This window comes from Stegostoma tigrinum, chromosome 19 (assembly GCF_030684315.1).
Source record: "Stegostoma tigrinum isolate sSteTig4 chromosome 19, sSteTig4.hap1, whole genome shotgun sequence".
NCBI classification, from domain to species: Eukaryota; Metazoa; Chordata; class Chondrichthyes; order Orectolobiformes; family Stegostomatidae; genus Stegostoma; species Stegostoma tigrinum.
Window position 1 is genome coordinate 41,507,253 of NC_081372.1, and position 18,856 is coordinate 41,526,108.

General features: G+C 41.3%; 1 protein-coding gene across 4 annotated transcripts in view; it reads right to left on the minus strand.

Moving 5' to 3' along the window:
• Positions 1–18,856, minus strand: part of nfatc2a (nuclear factor of activated T cells 2a) — a 196,312-nt gene that overhangs the window by 70,300 nt on the left and 107,156 nt on the right. The gene's annotated exons all lie outside the window — the stretch shown is intronic.

Sequence of the window (18,856 nt, forward strand, 5' to 3'; positions counted from 1 at the left end):
CATCTGCTTCCCTTTATTTTGAACCTGAGGTCAGGAGGAACTTCTTCACCCAAAAGGTTGTGGATCTATGGAATTCCCTGCCCAGTGAAGCGGTTGAAGCTACTTCACTGAATGTCTTTAATGCAAGGCCAGGTAAATTTTTGAACAGTAAAGGAATTAAGGATTCTAGTGAGTGGCAGATAGTGGACCTGACTCTCAAAAAGGTCAGCCATGATCTTATTAAATGGCAGGGCAGGCTCAAGGGGCCGGATGGCCTACTCCTGCTCCCAGTTCTTATGTTCTTCTGTTCTTTTATATGTTGTAACAATAAAGGGCTGAGCTGTAAATAGTTAAATCACAGAATTACGATTTATCACAAACTCCCACTGCAGTTTACACTTTTTGGTGTGAGTGGATCATGCCATTCTCACCTTTCACTCTGTGTCTCTCCTTCCTCTGTGCCACTCTGCTCTTCTATTTCTCTTATCCTGTCACTTTTCCATTCAGGTCTGTGTCTCTCCCTCTCCATCTCCATCTCCATCTCCATCTCCCTCTCTCTTTCTCTTTTCCATTAATATTTCTACTTACTTACAGTTCCATTTTGACCTTTTCACCCTAGTCATTGTGAATGGAGAAAAACTGACACATCCAGACATAGAAAAACAGGTGGAAGGATCAGTTATTAATTTTAATATTAATGCACACACATAGCTCAGCACTGTCTTGTGCTGGTGGTCAGTGAAGTTATTGGGAGAAAGCGTATGACTGCTGCATGTTCAAAGTTTGCATTTCTGTATTAATCCTTTTAATTACTGCTTTGGGTTGCTTGAAAGTAACCTTCCCCAAATGAAACCCTTTCTCTTACTTCCAGGACTTTTAAGTAGCATCAGCAGTGAATGAAAAGGAGCAGGTGTGCTTTTGTCTTCCTCTGGTGGAATATAACAGGATTAATACTCCTCTGATTGCAAATCAACATTTCCACTCTGGACCCATCACCTCCCAACCCAGACCAACCTCAAGAACTCACGCAACTGCAGATTTTGTTTAGAGAAACTCAGCGGGGCTACTGAGGATAAAAGATGTGTTAGTTTGTTTCACTTGGTAGTGAGCTAACCACACTACTTATTCCTCATTTCTTGCTGTCAAACCAACTGTTTGTGCTAGAATATTTTTCAGAGCAACCTTGATTTTTAAGAAATTGCTTTCAGCCCATTTGATAGGGTAATACTAGTTAGTTTCATCTGAGGATCTTTGGGTTAGGCCTTGTGGTTTTCAATTAATAGACCAATGAAAGAATTAACTTCAGGAAGGCCCTTTTATTTGTGGCATTGAAGCTGGAGTAGCTTTTCCTCCCAGAAGAATTCTGTTGTTTTCCTTTGGTGAGTTAAGAAAGGAGAAAACAGCACTCAAAGAGCTGCAGTTGTTAATGGAGCCCACAGGACAAATGGTACAGCAAATCCACTCAGCTTTGTGCTAATGAGAAATTAGTTGGAAATGACCTTGGGCTGTTTTATAATTACCCCAGACTTAAGGAATATTGGCCAGAAATCATCTCACTGTATACTAAGTATGAGGTAGGCAACCTAAAGAGTGTTTAACTCCCCACTTCTTCCCTTGCCCCCATCACTGGGAAAGCTCACTGGATCAGTTACTAATTGGTTACTTAAGTGCTGTCCAATGAACTTCTCATCCAATTAGAATCCTTAACACTGAAACCCTGCCCTGCCTCAGGCTACTTGCTAGTCACTCATAGTAGTCAACAAGCCTAGGGAGCTGGAGGCCATGTGTTACACAACCATCAAGAATAAGAATAAGAATATATTGTCATGTGAAAAGTACAGTAGTGGAAAGTGTACAAAGTTGCCATTCTCTGGTATTATCCCAGGTACAAAAATGTGAATTTAAAAAAAAGCTGAAATATGTAAACGAAGAGCCAAGAACAGAAAAGGGGGAAGCATCCAGATCTAAAAGTCTTATCTCTGTAAAGAGCTGTATAGTGAGCAGATGAGACTTTCTTCTGGGTGCGGATTATAGGGTTGTGGGGAGAGGGCATGTGAAGTGGACAGTAAGTGGCTTTGAGGCAAGGGAAGGCTTTCAATAGCCATCCCCTCGCCTCCCAGCCCTGGCCTGATTGATGCTCAATGAGAGAAATGCATGCCCCACCAGCCTGGTCGACAGGTTAGTTGGTTGGTTGGACGGCTTCCCTCCTGGAAAGGAAGCCAGTTGGAAAAGCAAGTAATGGGACTGGTGCAGGTTGAGGCCCTTAAGCAGTTGTTAATTGGCCAAAGTGGTATTTGGTTGAGAAGGAGCTTCTTGCACAGAAGTTAATCACTGAGGCAGCAGGAAAGGGACAAGTGTCTCTCCAAGCCACCCAATTATTTGCCTTTCTCACCACCTTTCTTTTTCAGGAAGGGGAAAATCGCACACAGAGAAGGAGATGAATTCGCTTCTCAAGGTATTCCCACTACACTTGGCACTGAGGAACAGCATCACTCCTTGTTGATGATCACAGAGTGTTTTACTTAGCAATCTTTCAACCCTTGATCAAATCTTAGTATGTTCCTGGGTTTGGATCAAAAAAACAATTTTCATTTATACTGTGGCTGTAATATTTTTTAAAAAGTCTCAAAGCACTTTACACATTGATTGATTAAAAAGGGAATGGGAAATGAGCCAAGAAGACAGAAGTTAATAGAGGTAACCAAAGATTTGAATAAAGCAATTGGTTTATGAGAAGTTTCAAAACTATTAAAGGGAATTGTGAAACAGATAGGTTAATGGGTGAAATTCCAAATATTCTTTATAATCCCAGCTAAAGGTTAAATAATGGAACATAAAGTGGGATGATGTACAAAGGGGCAGATTCTGAGGACTGACGAAGAGAGTAACTCAAAACTGAAGGAGAATGCAGCAAAAGCTTTACACTGAATGCATCCAGGAAAATGGAACTCATGAAGATTATTGATGTTGGAAGTGATGAATGAGCACAACTTAGTAAAGATTAGGAGTATTATTTTGATTCAGGAAGGATTGAGAAAGAGAGGTTAGCATAGAGGATGCTGAATTGACTTTGGTTGTGACAGTCTGAGGCATGAATGTTGATTTCAGTATAATGCTACCAATGTATAGGTTGATGTGGTCAATGATACAAAGCAGAGTCTACAACTAGAAATCTTGGTGTTAGGGAAAGATTTCAGACGCACATCATTGAGATGAGGTGAAGTTCATTCCTATAGGAGTTCTTCACAGTAGCATTGTTGTTTCACCAAAGACCTTCTCTTTGTCACTATTACCTGAATTCTACGATGTTGCAACAAATTTTATATTTTGAATTCTAACAATCTAATATTTCAAGTCTTTATTTATATTTATATATCCTTCTAGCAGTCAGCGTCCTTAGAATATTTTTGTTTTCCCTTAAACTTCGATGGCCACCTTATGTCTGAAACCCATACTGCATCCAATACTGTTGGAATCTTGAGTTTTTATCCAAGCTTATTATTACCTTTTTTTTATATTCCGTAAATAGTTTGATAAAACTTGTAGTTCCATTAGCTTTTGTAGGAAAATAATCCAACAATTTATTTGGTCCCCAACTAAATTCTCCCTCATTGTTCAAAAGTCTTAAGTAACTAGTTTTATGTTCCAATATTTGAACAGAATTTGTCCTTTTCTGTTTGGACCTTAGCCTCTTGATATTGTGGTTACTTCTTCCATGGTACTGACCCATATTTAGGTTTATTAGCCTGACTGTGTTTTACTAATCACTGCCAGATCGAGCGATATTGCCACATTAGTCAACTGTTTGAAAGTAGTAGGGTGAAGGATAATTAATGTGAGAGATGGATAGAAAGGATTATAACCAGACTTGCATGCAGAAGACATATTGCACACACATTTCACTACACTGGAGAAAATAAAAGCACTTTCAAAAGAAATGTCATCAGCTGGGTCAGCACTTTCCCACCAACAAAATCCCCAAATAGCAATAGTTCAAGTTCTAAAATGAAGTCACACCTTTTAAAAACAGTTTTGTTTTAATAAAAAGCAAACAATCAGGGTGGTCAATTTAAAACAAGCCAACAATATTTCTGAAAGAATCAGTGCACCTCATCTTAATGAAGCTTTTCTCCCTATTCATTGCTATGAGTATCACTTGCAGTTAAAAGAGCAACGGATCATACAGAGATTCACCTCAGATTTAATTTTAAGTTTGCAATCCATGTTTTGTGGAGCTGAAATTAAAAGTTTGCTCAAGATAATCTGCGCTGTACCGTAAACTGAAAGCTACAGATGGTTTTAATGACACACATCTTTTCTCAAGTTAATGGACTGGATTTTTTGATTTGACTTTGGAACTCCAATGTCGGGACTGAATGGATGTCCCTCTCTGGTTACAGTTGGGCCTATATCCCTCTGGATTGGGCAAATTTCCAGGAGGCACCCAATTAATTGACCACCTCTGTGGATGCCATCTTGTAAAGCACACTGGATGGGTCCACAATGTTGGAGCACCACTCAGAGGGCTGCAGCAATAGAACTTTATCAGTTTCACTGGGAGAAATGGGTGGCTCGTGGTTTGATCCACTTTGAACACTTTAGATCTCTCTTCAGGTAACTTGGGATCTGCTCTGGATCGGCAAAGTTGACCTATGATTGACTTGGGTCAAAGTCAGGTATGTTTCTTCGAAGCTCCTTTATTTACGATATGGGACATTCTACATTTCTCAGTAAATACATCTCCCTCTTCCAAATTTCTTCTCAGACTCTTGTAGATGATAGCTGATGTCATTGTTACATCATGATACACATCACTTTCTGTTTTATAACCATTAACCCATTGTTCTCTGATGGGCAGTATTAACAGGCAGGTTAAGGACTGCGACAGCAACTCAAAATGAATGCACTTTGTTGTAGAATGAACATATACACATACATAAACACAGACTCGAATAAACCCACACAAACAAACATATGCCGTTCCCCACTCCACCAGACCGGATGTTTTTAGCATATATATATACCTGCTCATGGGAGACTTATTGAAAGAAGAGTACAGAGTTAACGCCCCAGAAATTTCTGGAAATTTCTGGAGCTTGTGGTCAATGAATTAGAGTGATATGCCATGAGTTCTGATTAGTCACAAATTGCTGGACAATTTGAACCTCTTCTCTATTAACCTTAGCATAGAGTCAGAGGTGTACAGCACAGAAACAGACCCTCCAGTCCAACCCGTCCATGCTGACTAGATATCCTAAATTAATCTTGTCGCATTTGCCAGCATTTGGTGCATATCCCTCTAAACGCTTCCTGTGCCTGTATCCATCCAGATGCCTTTTTGATGCTGTAGTTATACCAGCCTCCTCCACTTCCTCTGGCAGTTCATTCCATACACGCATCACCCTCTGCGTGAAAAAGTTCCCCCTTAAGCCCCTGTCACCTTAAACCTGTGCCCTCTAGTTTTGGACTCCCTTACCCTGGGGAAGAGGCCTTGACTATTCACCCTATCCATGCCCCTCATGATTTTATAAACCTCTATGGTCACCCCTCAGCCTCCAACGCTCCAGGGAAAATGGCCCCAGCCTATTCAGCCTCACCATGTAGTTCAAACCCTCAGGCCCTGACAACATCCTTGTAAATCTTTTCTGAACCCTTTCAAATTTCACAAAGTCCTTTCTGTTGCAGGGAGACCAGAATTGAACACAGCATTCTAAAAGTGGTCTAACCAATTTCCAGTCCAGCCACAACATGATCTCCCAATTCCTGTACTCAAAAAAAAATCTCCACTGCACCATGTGGCTCCATCATGGTCAAAAATCACATGAAACCAGGTTATAGTCCAACAGGTTTATCTGAAGACACAAGCTTTCAGAATCTCACTCCTTCTTCAGGTGTTACCTGGACTATAACCTGGTGTTGTGTGATTTTTGACCTTGTCTACCCTGGTCCAACACTGCCATCTCCATATCAAGTCTCCATTATGAAATTGCTGCACTTATATCATTAAGACAAATTTATCTCACTGCAGCCATTTAGAGTTGGAAATTTATGCCTTAAGGACCCTGTTAATATGATTTATTTTTGAGCCTCACATCTCTATCTTTGAAATCCTAATAGGGAATGATGAAACTGCATAATCTAATTCTCACAGCCAATAAATTGTTTCGGGAGGTTTCCATTTTCGAATTCTTCTTTCAGTTTTCTGTCTTGTATTCTTTTTATCTTCAGCGCTCTGACTCAGTCCCTTTCTCTGATAACTTTAATTAACCTTATTTTCTTCCAGCATTTCCATGGTTCCTTTCCCTGTCCTTAATGTAATTGAAGGGAAGAGAACTTTAAGTTGAACAATTACAACATCTCAAATGCCCCATTCACTTCTTCATCAGCTCTCATTTTTAGCAATTTGTGGCACAAAAACAATATAATCTGAAAAGTAAGGAAAAAAATTAACTCAGCCTTTGCTATGAAATCTATCGCTCCAGCAATTTGTGGCTTTTTATTTTATTTTTTCTGACCAGCACACTACTGTTCAACTGAAACGTCTCTCAGATGTTGTAGTTCTGTTAACTAACATGGAATTAATGATGAAATTTCTTTATCTTAATCAGATATAAACAGGCGTCTCAGGGATTCTCATCACTCTGGAAACTGGCTCTGAGCTGACTGGTCAGAGTCCATGTACTGTGCATGTGTAAATAAAGGGTGACTTGGAGATGGAATACTAGCCTCTGAGCAGTCATTTCAGAAACTAATAGGCATCTTTTAAATGCTTTAAAATAAAAAAAAACTATTTATTGTGCTGAAACTGTATGCGCTTCTCTAGTCAAACAAAAAAAAAGATTTTGTATTTTTAAAGTCATTTCAAGTTGTTTATGATGTGGAGGTACCAGTGTTGTACTGGTACAGACAAAGTTAGAAGTCACATGACATCAGGTTATAGTCCAAGAGGTTTATTTGAAATTACAAGCTTTTAGACCACTGTTTGCACTCGCTCCATTACGTGAAGTCACTGACCATTTGGAGGGGAACTTGCACATGGCAATGTTATCATGTATTTGCTGCTCTTGTCCTTCTGGATGACAGCGGTCAAGAGTTTTGAAGTGTCTAAGGATCTTTGGCAAATTTGTGCATCTTGTAGGTAGCAGTGCGTACTAATGAGCATTGGTGATGGAGGAAGTGGATGCTTGTGAGCGTGATGCTAATCAAGTGAGTGTTTTGTTCTTGATAGTGTTAAGCTTCTTGAGTGTTGTTGGAGTTGCACTAATCCAGGCAAGTCGGGAGCATTCCAATCACACTCCTGACTTGAGCCTCGTAGCTGGTAAACAGGCTTTGAGAGGTCAGGAAGTGAGTTACTGGCCCAGTATTCCTAGCCTCTGACCTGTTCTTGTAGTCATTGCATTTATTTGGTGAGTCCAGTTGAGTTTCTGGTCAATTGTAACCCCCAGGACGTTGATGGCAGGGGGTTTTGGTGATGGTAAAGCCATTCAATGGAAAGGGTTGGTGGTTACATTGCTTGTTATTGGAAATGGTCACTGCCTGGCAATTGTGTAATGCGAATGTTACTTGCTTTTTTAGCCCAAGCCTAAGTATTGGCAAGGTTTTGTTGCATTTGAACATGGGCTGCTTCAGTATCTGCGTAATTGTGAATAGTGCTGAACATTGTGCAACTATCGGTGAACATCTCCACTTCTGACCTCTTTAATGGAGAAAAGGTCATTGATGAAACAGCTAAAGATGGTTAGGTCAATGGTACTATCCTGAATACACCTGCAGAGATGTCCTAGAGCTGAGATAGCTAGCCTCCTAAAACCACAACCACCTTCCTATGTGCCAGCTATGCCTCCAACCATTAGTTATTGTCACTTTGGTGTTTGGCGGGGCTTTGCTGTGCACAATTTGTCTTCCTTGTTTCCTACAAGAAAACATTAAATGTCAAAAGTACTTCACTGTTCGTAAAGATCTGAGCAAACAACAAATAAATCTGGAAAAATAGCAGCATTTGAGCAGTTGATGCTGGATGGTTGATCTGCCCTGTTGGCCAGCATATGATAAGTACTATATTAGAACTATATAGGTAACCTTTTATAAATCTCCCAATTCTTTGAGATGTTAGTATAGCGTACAGTGAAGAAAGTTATCTAAGACCACAACAAGATTTTGATCAGCTTGGCCACTGGGCTGAGGACTGGCAGATGGTGTTTAATTTAGATAAATGTGAGGTATTGTATTTTTGGTAAGAAAAGCCAGGGCAGGACTTGCACTGTTAATGGTAGGACCCCTTGGGAGTGTTGTCGAACAGACAGACCTCGAGGTGCAAATACAGAGTTCCTTGAAAGTGGTGTCATAGGTAGACAGGGTAGTGAAAAGGCATTTGTCACATTTGCCTTCATTAGTCAGCGTATTGAGTACGGGAATTGGGGCATCATGTTTTGGCTGTACAAGTCATTGGTGAGGCCACTTTAAGAGTATTGAATTGGCTTCTGGGTGCCCTGTTATAGGAAGACTGTTGTCAAACTGGAAAGGGTGCAGAAAAAAATGTATAAAGATGGACTGGGACTTCTTTCCCTGGAGTGTCAGAGGCTGAGGGTGACCTTTATAGAGGTTTATAAAATCATGAGGGTCACCAGTGAGCCAAAAAGCCAAAGTCTTTTTCCCAGGATGGAGGAGTCCAAACCTAGAGAGCATAGGTTTAAGGGGACAGATTTAAAAAGGGACCTTTTCACACAGAGGGTGGTGTATATATGGAATGAGATACCAGAAGAAGTGGTAGAGCTGAGTAGAATTACTACATTTAAAATACATTTGGACTGGTACATGAATAGGAAAGGTTTAGAGGGATATAGGCCAAAAGCAGGCAAATGGGACTACTTCAGTTTAGGACACCTGGTTGGTATGGATGAGTTGTACCAAAGGATCTGTTTCCATGCTATATGACTCTATAAATATATCAATGAAGCCTATTAGTGATAGTGACTCCAGTTATTCATAACAATGAACAATGAATTGATATTCAAGTCGAGATACTATACACAGTCGGTTACATTTAAAATCATAGAATTGAGCAGAAAACTGAAAGTTACAGCACCTTTGTGAAATTGTGGTATTTAATTGAGTGCTTGTAAAAAATAGTGGTAATTTAAAAGTTAAAATTATTAGTTCTAACCGGAAAGAAAAAGACAGAAAAAGTATTTGTAATTCCTCAAGCTTAAATTGAAAAAGTGTACATAAAGATCATCAGTTGGAATCTGTGTATCATAAAATTGATTACATCAAGACTTTACTGCTTATTGTCAAATCATGGAATCCTTATGGTGTGGAAGCAGGCCATTCAGCCCATCAAGTCCACATCAACCGTCCAAAGTGCATCCCACCCTATTCCTGTAATCCCATTCTAACTCACCTAACCTACACATTCCCAGACACTATAAACAATTTAGCATTGCCAATCCACCTAAACTGCACATCTTTGGTCTGAGGGAGGAAACTAGAGCACTCAGAGGAAACCCATACAGAGAGAATGTGCCAACTCCACAGAGACAGTCACCCAAGGATGGAATCAAACCTGGGTCCTTCGAGCTGAGGCAGCAGTTCTAGCCACTGAGACACTGTGCTACCCGATAGGGAATTCCAGAATTGTGCACCAGTCTGGCTAGTCTGCATCTTTCCATTTTTAAAGAAGATCAGACTTCAATATCATTTTGTTTTATTTGTTAAAGAAAAACTCCATAAAAATCTGAAGGGCAGAACAGTCTTCAAAGGTAAACTATAAACAGTGCCCCATTGCTATCACAGCAGCATATGAAGACAATGGCCAGTGAAAACCTGCCAGAAGTGGTTGTCCATATTAATTAAAATGTTTAAAGGCTATAAAGCTCCAGATTTTTTTGGTTAGTAGGGAAACCATCCAACATTCCTCAGAACGCCGTGTTTCATTGAATTGTTTGTTTTTGGTGACTCATTTAACTCTAAAATGTTCAGGGAGTTGTACTGAAACATAGGTTAAGCAAAATGTTCCTAGTTTAATCATTTACTCTGGAAATACAGTCAAAAATCAATGCACAGGCCCACCCCAAAAAAATTTATACTGCAAAGGTCAATAGTGGAGGAGCAGTGTGAAAAATACCCAGTAAGTCAAGAATATACAATGGAGAGTTGGTAAATTAGACAATCAGGTGGTCAATTAGTTTAAATTAATTTAGGTTCAAGAGCATGTAAGTAGATTAAGAGAAAACCCAGCCAAAGACTGTAACAGCATTTGAAAGAAGTTTTTCAACTTGCAGTAATGCCAATTGAGCTACAATCTACAGACTTCAGTTTAGATCTATAGTCGACATAGGAAATTTATCAACTGTAAGTAAAAAGAAAAACGTTGTTGGAAAAGCTCAGCAAGCCTGGCAGCATCTGTGAGGGGAAAAACAGAGTCAACGTTTTGGGTCCTGCGTTCTGCGGAAGGGTCACTGGGCTGAAACATCAACTCTGTTTTTTCCTTCACAGATGCTGCCAGACCTGCTGAGCTTTTCCAGCAACTTTGTTTTTGCTCCTGATTTACAGCATCCGCAGTTCCTTTGGGTTTTTTTTTGTAAAGTAAGTACAATTAAATGACTTTAAAATGTGAGTGTTCTTCATTTGTGCAAAAAAGACAGTGCTGTTCTATTTTGAAATGCAATAATCCTGGTAATAAGTTGGGACCGAGCAGGAATGTTTCTATGAACTAGGTGCAACCAGTCTCAACATTTCACCAGCTTCTCTCATTGCCTTGTTAGAGCTTTCAGTGTTCGCATAAGATAAACATGCCTCACTGGTTGAACGCTCTGCATTTCGTTAAATGTTAGTAATTATAACTGAACGGAAAAAGTGATTTTACAGACCAAACTATCTATTCAGTGTATCTATCAAAGTAAAATGGGCAAATTACAAATGTATCCCTTTCTGTTAAAGATGAAAAGTGAGATGATGAAATTCTATTTAAGATGAAAGAAGTATTGAGACTGACAGGTAACACCTGACATTTATTTGGACGTGCTCAAGTCAACAACTCGGATTGAAAACATGACAAAGTGGACAGAGACAAAGAATAGAACCTAAGTGACAGTGTCAGAATATAAGGATAAAAGGGCAACAGTACTATACCACTGAATTAGATGAGATCCGTTGTGAAAGGGAGAAATGTTATTCCCCAATGTTCAGTTTTGGTTCCTGAGAGTCTAACTATGTTGGGAAGGTGAACCTCACAGAGCACAACATTTACAGGAATCTAGGAAGCCGCACAGTTGTGATTTCTAACTGTAACCAATTGTCACTTTTGTCTAGGATAGCCAATCAAGTGCTTCTTTGGCTAGAATAAGGGCTTGTGTGGGGGTTTTGTGTTGCACTGAACATTTTTTGAAAGGTTTTCGATAAATGAGATATTCAGAATAATATCTAATCTCATCAGAAGCAACTGAATGTTTTCATTTCATTCCTGTTGGAGAATGTGAGACTACAAATGACTTCTGGTTTTTGAAATGTAAACCGCTAGGCCAAATTTTCAATGTGCATTTGGGAACCCAAAAGCCAAATGAATACAAGGTTCTGACCCTTGTGACTCCTTTTCAAATATATGTGGCTTATTTGGAGGTGAGTTTGCTACTTAATTGGAGACAGCATGCCTATCTGGGGGATGAGAATTGCATGTCTGGCAACAGTGGCAAAGGCAGGTGTCAACAATTTAGAAACTGTCCCTATTGGACACAATTAGAACAGGCAACTTCCTTAGAAACGGTTCGCGGCAGAAAGCGATTGTGAATGAGAAGAGCAGGAGCAGCTCTCATGCTAGCATTAATTGGCCAAATTGAGTAGATTGAAAACACAATGGGCAAAATCTTTATAGGGGTCTGAATAATATGGGCTCTGGTAAGAAATGTGGCAGAATCATGCAAGAAGTCGAGCAAGGTCTGTCAACATTGGAAGCAGCATCCTGCATCTTTTAACTAAGTTGCTTGTGTCAAGGTGAGATTGTTGCTAGGCGTTAGTGAGTTGCCAACTAACGGTTATTGCTCATCAACTATCTTATTAACAGCACATGTTGCTTTGTTAATATGCAGCTTTTTATCTTACTGCCTACTGCAAGCAAAGTAGATAACGAGAAGCCTTGCCATTTGTTTGAAAGGACGTCCGCATTGGACACTAGGCACAAACATATTGTGTCACTCACACCCCAAGTTCACTGACATTGGCATCTGCCATATTGCCAGCCTCAAAGAGCCCTCATGACACATCCCCGATTCACTTACCATGACAAACCTCCTGGCCTTGTGGCTGTGCTCCATGACAAGGTAATTTTGCAGTACTATGAGCCTAGTATTTCTAGCTGAGGGGCCGAGGCACAAAAAGGCCAGGGTGGCACGGTGGCTCAGTGGTCAGCACTGCTGCCTCACAGCACCAGGGACCTGGGTTTGATTCCTCCCTCAGGCGACTCTCTGTGTGGAGTTTGCTTATTCTCTCCAAGCTTCTCCACTGCAGTACTTGGATTGCATTGGCAAGTATCAGGATCTTGTGCTGTCAGGATAGTTTGCACTCAGATACAAGCACCCAGTTCTTAGACTGGACTTGGGGGCAACCCCACACTGCTGTTCTTTATTTTTAAATATTCACTCACTTTGAGCTTACCTGGATGGTCACATGGAATCATAGAATTCCTACTGTGTGGAAGCAGGTCATTCAGCCTATTTAGTCCACATCGCCCCTCGGAAGAGCATCTCAGCCAGACCCACTCCCTAACCTATCCCTCGCTAATCCACCTAGCCTGCGTATCCCTGGACAATTCAGCATGGCCAATCCAACTAACCTGCATATCTTTGGTTTGTGGGTGGAAACTGGAGCACCCGGAGGAAACCCTCGCCGACATGGGGAGAATGTGCAAACTCCACACAGACAATCGCCCGAGGGTGGAATCAAACCCAGGTCCCTGCTGCTGTGAGGCAGCTGTACTGACCACTGTGCCACCTGGCCTTTTTGTGCCTCACCCCCTCAGCTAGAGATACTAGGCTCACAGTACTGCTATATTATCTTGTTGTTGAGCACAGTCACAAAGCCAGAAGATTTGTCATGATTATCAGCAGTCCTCAGTAAAGCCAAAGAAAATAGCCTTCAGTGAGGAGGACCCAGCACTGCATTTCACAGGCAGTCTCTGATACCAGTCCAGAGGATTGGAGATGTTCAGCCAGCCACTTGGGGCTGTCAGAGTCAGGATTCTCTCCACAAAAGGGTGAGGAGCTGAATGTTGGCAGCACACCACCCATCTTTCTGCCCATTTTGGGTTGTTTTCCTCTCTTGGAAGTAAAGGAGGACAGGTATTAAGGGAGATAAAAGTGGGTGGCTCAGCTGCTGTTTTTGGTACAGGCAGGGAGATGTCCTATGCAAGTGAATAGGTAGCAAAGCAGGGTTAGTGGTGTATGGGGTTGTGGTGGGTGACAGTGAGTGAGATGTTGGGGCCAATGGTACGAGTGGTATAGCATAAGCCTTGGTAGGAAGTGGCATTAGGTTCTCTACTGCCAATTCTAGGATAGCATGCACTATGCCACTATGCCTCTATACCACTTCATGTCCCAGGACTTCCAAGTCCCCCTCTGCAGGGCAAAACACCAAATATTCCCAATCTACCATTTCCAAGGCAAATATCAAGAACCATGCAGGGCAGCTTCACAGTAGTAGTACCTGTCTGTGTGTACAATGGCCTTTTAAATTGGCGTCAGCACAAGGTATGCTAGTCCGTTCTATGGTAACCTGGCAATGGCGAGTTGTTCTGGGTACAGCAAGTGAGGGTATAAGTTCTCGGTACAGAATGAGGCTAGAATTGGATGAGGGGACAGAGGAGGGCAGTTAATGAGGTGAGTTTGACATGACGCTATGAGAAAACCCATTAGGCCTCATGGAGAAACTCTCAGTGAAACCTAACAGAATCGACACCGCCAAATAATGGCGAGATTTAGCTCTACCAAGAGGTGTTGGAGTTCTGACTTAAGATTTAACACCATTCAGTAATTTGAATTCTCATCCACACCAGTACCTGACCCTGTGGCTTTTTGAAAATCTGGCCACACATCTTTACATGATAATAAAGTATATTACCTCGCTGTACATCGTGTGCAAATAAGTCAGACCTTTTAAAGGACTCTCTTTACTATCAGTCTGAAGAACCAGTTGACAGGCTGTACAGGTTCAACAGCAATAAAGAAACATTGCCTCGCACTTGACAATCAGTTAACTAAGCATTCATTTTTACTTCCTGCCTTCCTGTCAAGACCACATCAAAAGCAGCAACATCAGAAACTTCAGCATCGTTTGTGCAGCAATAGCTAACTGCATCATAGTTCAGCTCAAGGAAATTATTAAACAAATTGAAAGCTGTTTCAGAATTCTTTAGGCAACTTTCTGAAAATAATGAACTGATTAATGAAGTGATTAAAAAAAATGAACATTGTACAAAATCAAAAAAAAAACTGAACCTTGTCAGAAAATATTTTCTCTGTTATTCCAGTAAGGAGTGGGTTTTCAATGTGCCGTTCCCACTTGCACACTGATGACAACAGTGCAAGATTCATTCTCTGAACTTAGTCTGAATTAATAGATACATCTGTGTAAGCAAATTACAATGGAATAAAACTAAAAATACAATGACAATAATTGTATAAACCGCCTCAGAAGGTAAACAATAATCTTTACAAAGTTCAATATTGTGAGAAGGGAATGAAAATTCTCAGTGAGATAGACTTCAGGCAGTACACATTTACTGTTTCCAGTTTCCAATTTATTACTGTTCATCCCAAAGCAAAGAACAGAAGAACTGGGAGCAGGAGTAGGCCATCTGGCCCCTCGAGCCTGCCCCGCCATTTAATAAGATCAGCCATGATAACTCACCATGACCCTTAATTCCTTTACTGTTCAAAACTTTATCTAGCCTTGCCTTAAAAACTTTCAGTGAGGTAGCTTCACCACTTCACTGGGCAGGGAATTCCACAGATTGACACCCTTTGGGTGAAGAAGTTCCTCCTGACTTCAGTCCTACATCTGCTTCCCTTTATTTTGAGGCAATGCCACCATACAATCTGTGGTAAACTCCTCAGAGAGAAATGAACAGAATGTTATCTTGCTTGGGTTAGATGAAGTAAGGAAGAAAATTTTGTGGTAAATAGTCCAGTTTGGCCTTTAAATTCTAAATTAATAAAGAAGAATATCAATATTTAATTGATTTACAAGTTTGTAAGTGAAATGGGCAAACATGCAAGGGCAGATTTTACAAACTTAGCCTCTTGACATATATGTTCATTGAATGAACACATGTAGCAGAATGCAAAGTGCAGACAATATTGGGCTTCTCAGTGCCTGAGCATCACTAAAACAGTTGTGTTGATGCAATGGACAGGCAAAGTTTCATGCCGACAGTACATATTTCCTTAAACCTACCCTTTTACCCTGAGAAGCCCAATATCATCTGCACTTTCCATTCTGTTACATGTGTTCATTCAATGAATTCCTATTACTTCTTAGAGACAATAACCCAGCCTTTGACAGTGGCACAGAGTTTCTCCATTGCATTAAACATGTAAGAAATCTGGAACAATCATTAAGCCTGTCCCCAAATGTGCATTTCTGATTTTTTTTGCAGAGTGAGATTTAGAATATAGGTGTTTTACACATGACTTGTGGGAACAGCTGACCACTAGTTAGCTGTCTCCAGATTAATCAGATTTGCAAATCTCTGCTATATGGAACCAAGAATGTGCAAAACAGATCAGATCAGACCAGTGAGATAGTAAGAACTGCCGATGCTGGAGTCAGAGATAACACAGCGTGGAGCTGGAGGAACGCAGCAGGCCAGGCAGCATCAGAGGAACAGGAAAGCTGATGTTTCGGGTCGAGACCCTTCTTCAGAAAACAAAAGTAGGGTTCTTGACCCGAAATGTCAGCTTTCTTGTTCCTCTGATGCTGCCTGGCTGGGTGAACCTCCAGCTCCAAACTGTGTTAGACCAGAAAAGTGTGCCCCTTTCGAGAACTGAACTCCCTTTGTAAATGTGCCTCAGGGAATCCTTAAGGAGATGTATAAAGCACCTTTAGGTAGTGGCCTTCAGGGAGGCGCAGGGGTTGCAATTATACATTTTGCATTGTTAAAAGATGACAAGAATGTGCCAAAATATGTATAACCTGTTTGAAACTCTCAAACTGTCAAGGGTTTTACCACAATCTGAGGATTTCCATCACTTAATTACTGCTGCACGCCCGATTTCTCAAAGATTTATTATTACAGTTCCTTCTATTTTGTTTGATGGGCAACTGTAAGGGATTTTAAACTTTTTAATGTGGGACTGTCAATGCCTTTTGCACTGGCATGAAATGTTTATTTCCACAAGGCTTTAATGAATGATGCAGTTAACATCATACTGAGTAACCTCTGATTTTGGTAGAACACAACCTCAGTGTAAATTGAAATTCTCGTTACTCACACAAAGTTAGTTTCAGTGCTACCTCAGGAGGATATTAGTTATGTGTGAGTCTTTTATAGTTTCATCAGTGCAAAACTGTGCAATATTTACAATGACTTTTGCCACATTGCCTATGATAGAACATAGAACATAGAACAGTACAGCACAGAACAGGCCCTTCAGCCCACAATGTTGTGCCGACCATGGATCCTCATGTATGCACCCTCAAATTTCTGTGACCATATACATGTCCAGCAGTCTCTTAAATGACCCCAATGACCTTGCTTCCACAACTGCTGCTGGCAACGCATTCCATGCTCTCACAACTCTCTGCGTAAAGAACCTGCCTCTGACATCCCCTCTATACTTTCCACCAACCAGCTTAAAACTATGACCCCTCGTGCTAGCCATTTCTGCCCTGGGAAATAGTCTCTGGCTATCAACTCTATCTATGCCTCTCATTATCTTGTATACCTCAATTAGGTCCCCTCTCCTCCTCCTTTTCTCCAATGAAAAGAGACCGAGCTCAGTCAACCTCTCTTCGTAAGATAAGCCCTCCAGTCCAGGCAGCATCCTGGTAAACCTCCTCTGAACCCTCTCCAAAGCATCCACATCTTTCCTATAATAGGGCGCCCAGAACTGGACGCAGTATTCCAAGTGCGGTCTAACCAAAGTTTTATAGAGCTGCAACAAGATCTCACAACTCTTAAACTCAATCCCCCTGTTAATGAAAGCCAAAACACCATATGCTTTCTTAACAACCCTGTCCACTTGTGTGGCCATTTTAAGGGATCTATGTATCTGCACACCAAGATCCCTCTGTTCCTCCACGCTGCCAAGAATCCTATCCTTAATCCTGTACTCAGCTTTCAAATTCGACCTTCCAAAATGCATCACCTCGCATTTATCCAGGTTGAACTCCATCTGCCACCTCTCAGCCCATCTCTGCATCCTGTCAATGTCCCGCTGCAGCCTACAACAGCCCTCTACACTGTCAACGACACCTCCGACCTTTGTGTCGTCTGCAAACTTGCTGACCCATCCTTCAATTCCCTCGTCCAAGTCATTAATAAAAATTACAAACAGTAGAGGCCCAAGGACAGAGCCCTGTGGAACTCCACTCACCACTGACTTCCAGGCAGAATATTTTCCTTCTACTACCACTCGCTGTCTTCTGTTGGCCAGCCAATTCTGTATCCAAGCAGCTAAGTTCCCCTGTATCCCATTCCTCCTGACCTTCTGAATAAGCCTACCATGGGGAACCTTATCAAATGCCTTACTGAAGTCCATATACACCACATCCACAGCTCGACCCTCATCAACCTTTCTAGTCACATCCTCAAAAAACTCGATAAGGTTTGTAAGGCATGACCTACCCCTCACAAAGCCGTGTTGACTGTATTTGATCAAGCCATGCTCTTCCAGATGGTCATAAATCTTATCCCTCAGAATCCTTTCTAACACCTTGCAGACGACAGACGTGAGACTTACCGGTCTATAATTGCCGGGGATTTCCCTATTTCCTTTCTTGAAGAGAGGAATTACATTTGCCTCTCTCCAGTCCTCAGGTACGACTCCAGTGGAGAGCGAGGATGCAAAGATCTTCGCAAGTGGCGAAGCAATTGCATTTCTCGCTTCCCAAAGCAGCCGAGGACAAATCTGATCCGGGCCTGGCGACTTGTCAATCTTAGTGTTTGACAAAATTTTCAGCACATCAGCTTCGTCTATCTCTATTCATTCCAGCATGCACACCTGCTCTTCAAAGGTTTCATTCACTACAAAGTTGGTTTCTTTCGTAAAGACAGAAGCAAAAAACTCATTTAGGGCTTCCCCTACCTCCTCAGGCTCCACACACAAGTTCCCTATGCTATCCCTGATCGGCCCTACTCTTTCTTTGACCATTCTCTTATTCCTCACGTAAGTGTAAAATGCCTTTGTGTTTTCCCGGATTCCTTCTGCCAAGCCTTTCTCGTGCCCCCTCCTGGCTCTCCTCAGACCATTTTTGAGCTCCTTCCTTGCCTGCATGTAATCCTCTCTAGCTGAACTTGACCCTAGCTTCCTCCACCTTATGTAAGCTACCTTCTTCCTTTTCACTAGAAGCTCCACCGCTCTCGTCATCCAAGGTTCCTTAATCTTACCCCTTCTTGCCTGTCTCAGAGGGACATATTTACTCATCACTCCCAACAACTGTTCCTTAAACCGTCTCCACATGTCTATGATGTAAATCCTTCCTTTATACTCCATTCTAAATGAGAGTGACTCCACATACATTACATGTAAACATACAAATTAGGAGCAGGTCTAGACCTTTTAGCACTTCAAGCCTGCTCCACCATTCAATAAGATCATGGCTGATCTGTTTGTGTTCTGAATTGCATATTCACATCTACCACAGACAACCATTGATTCTCCAGCCT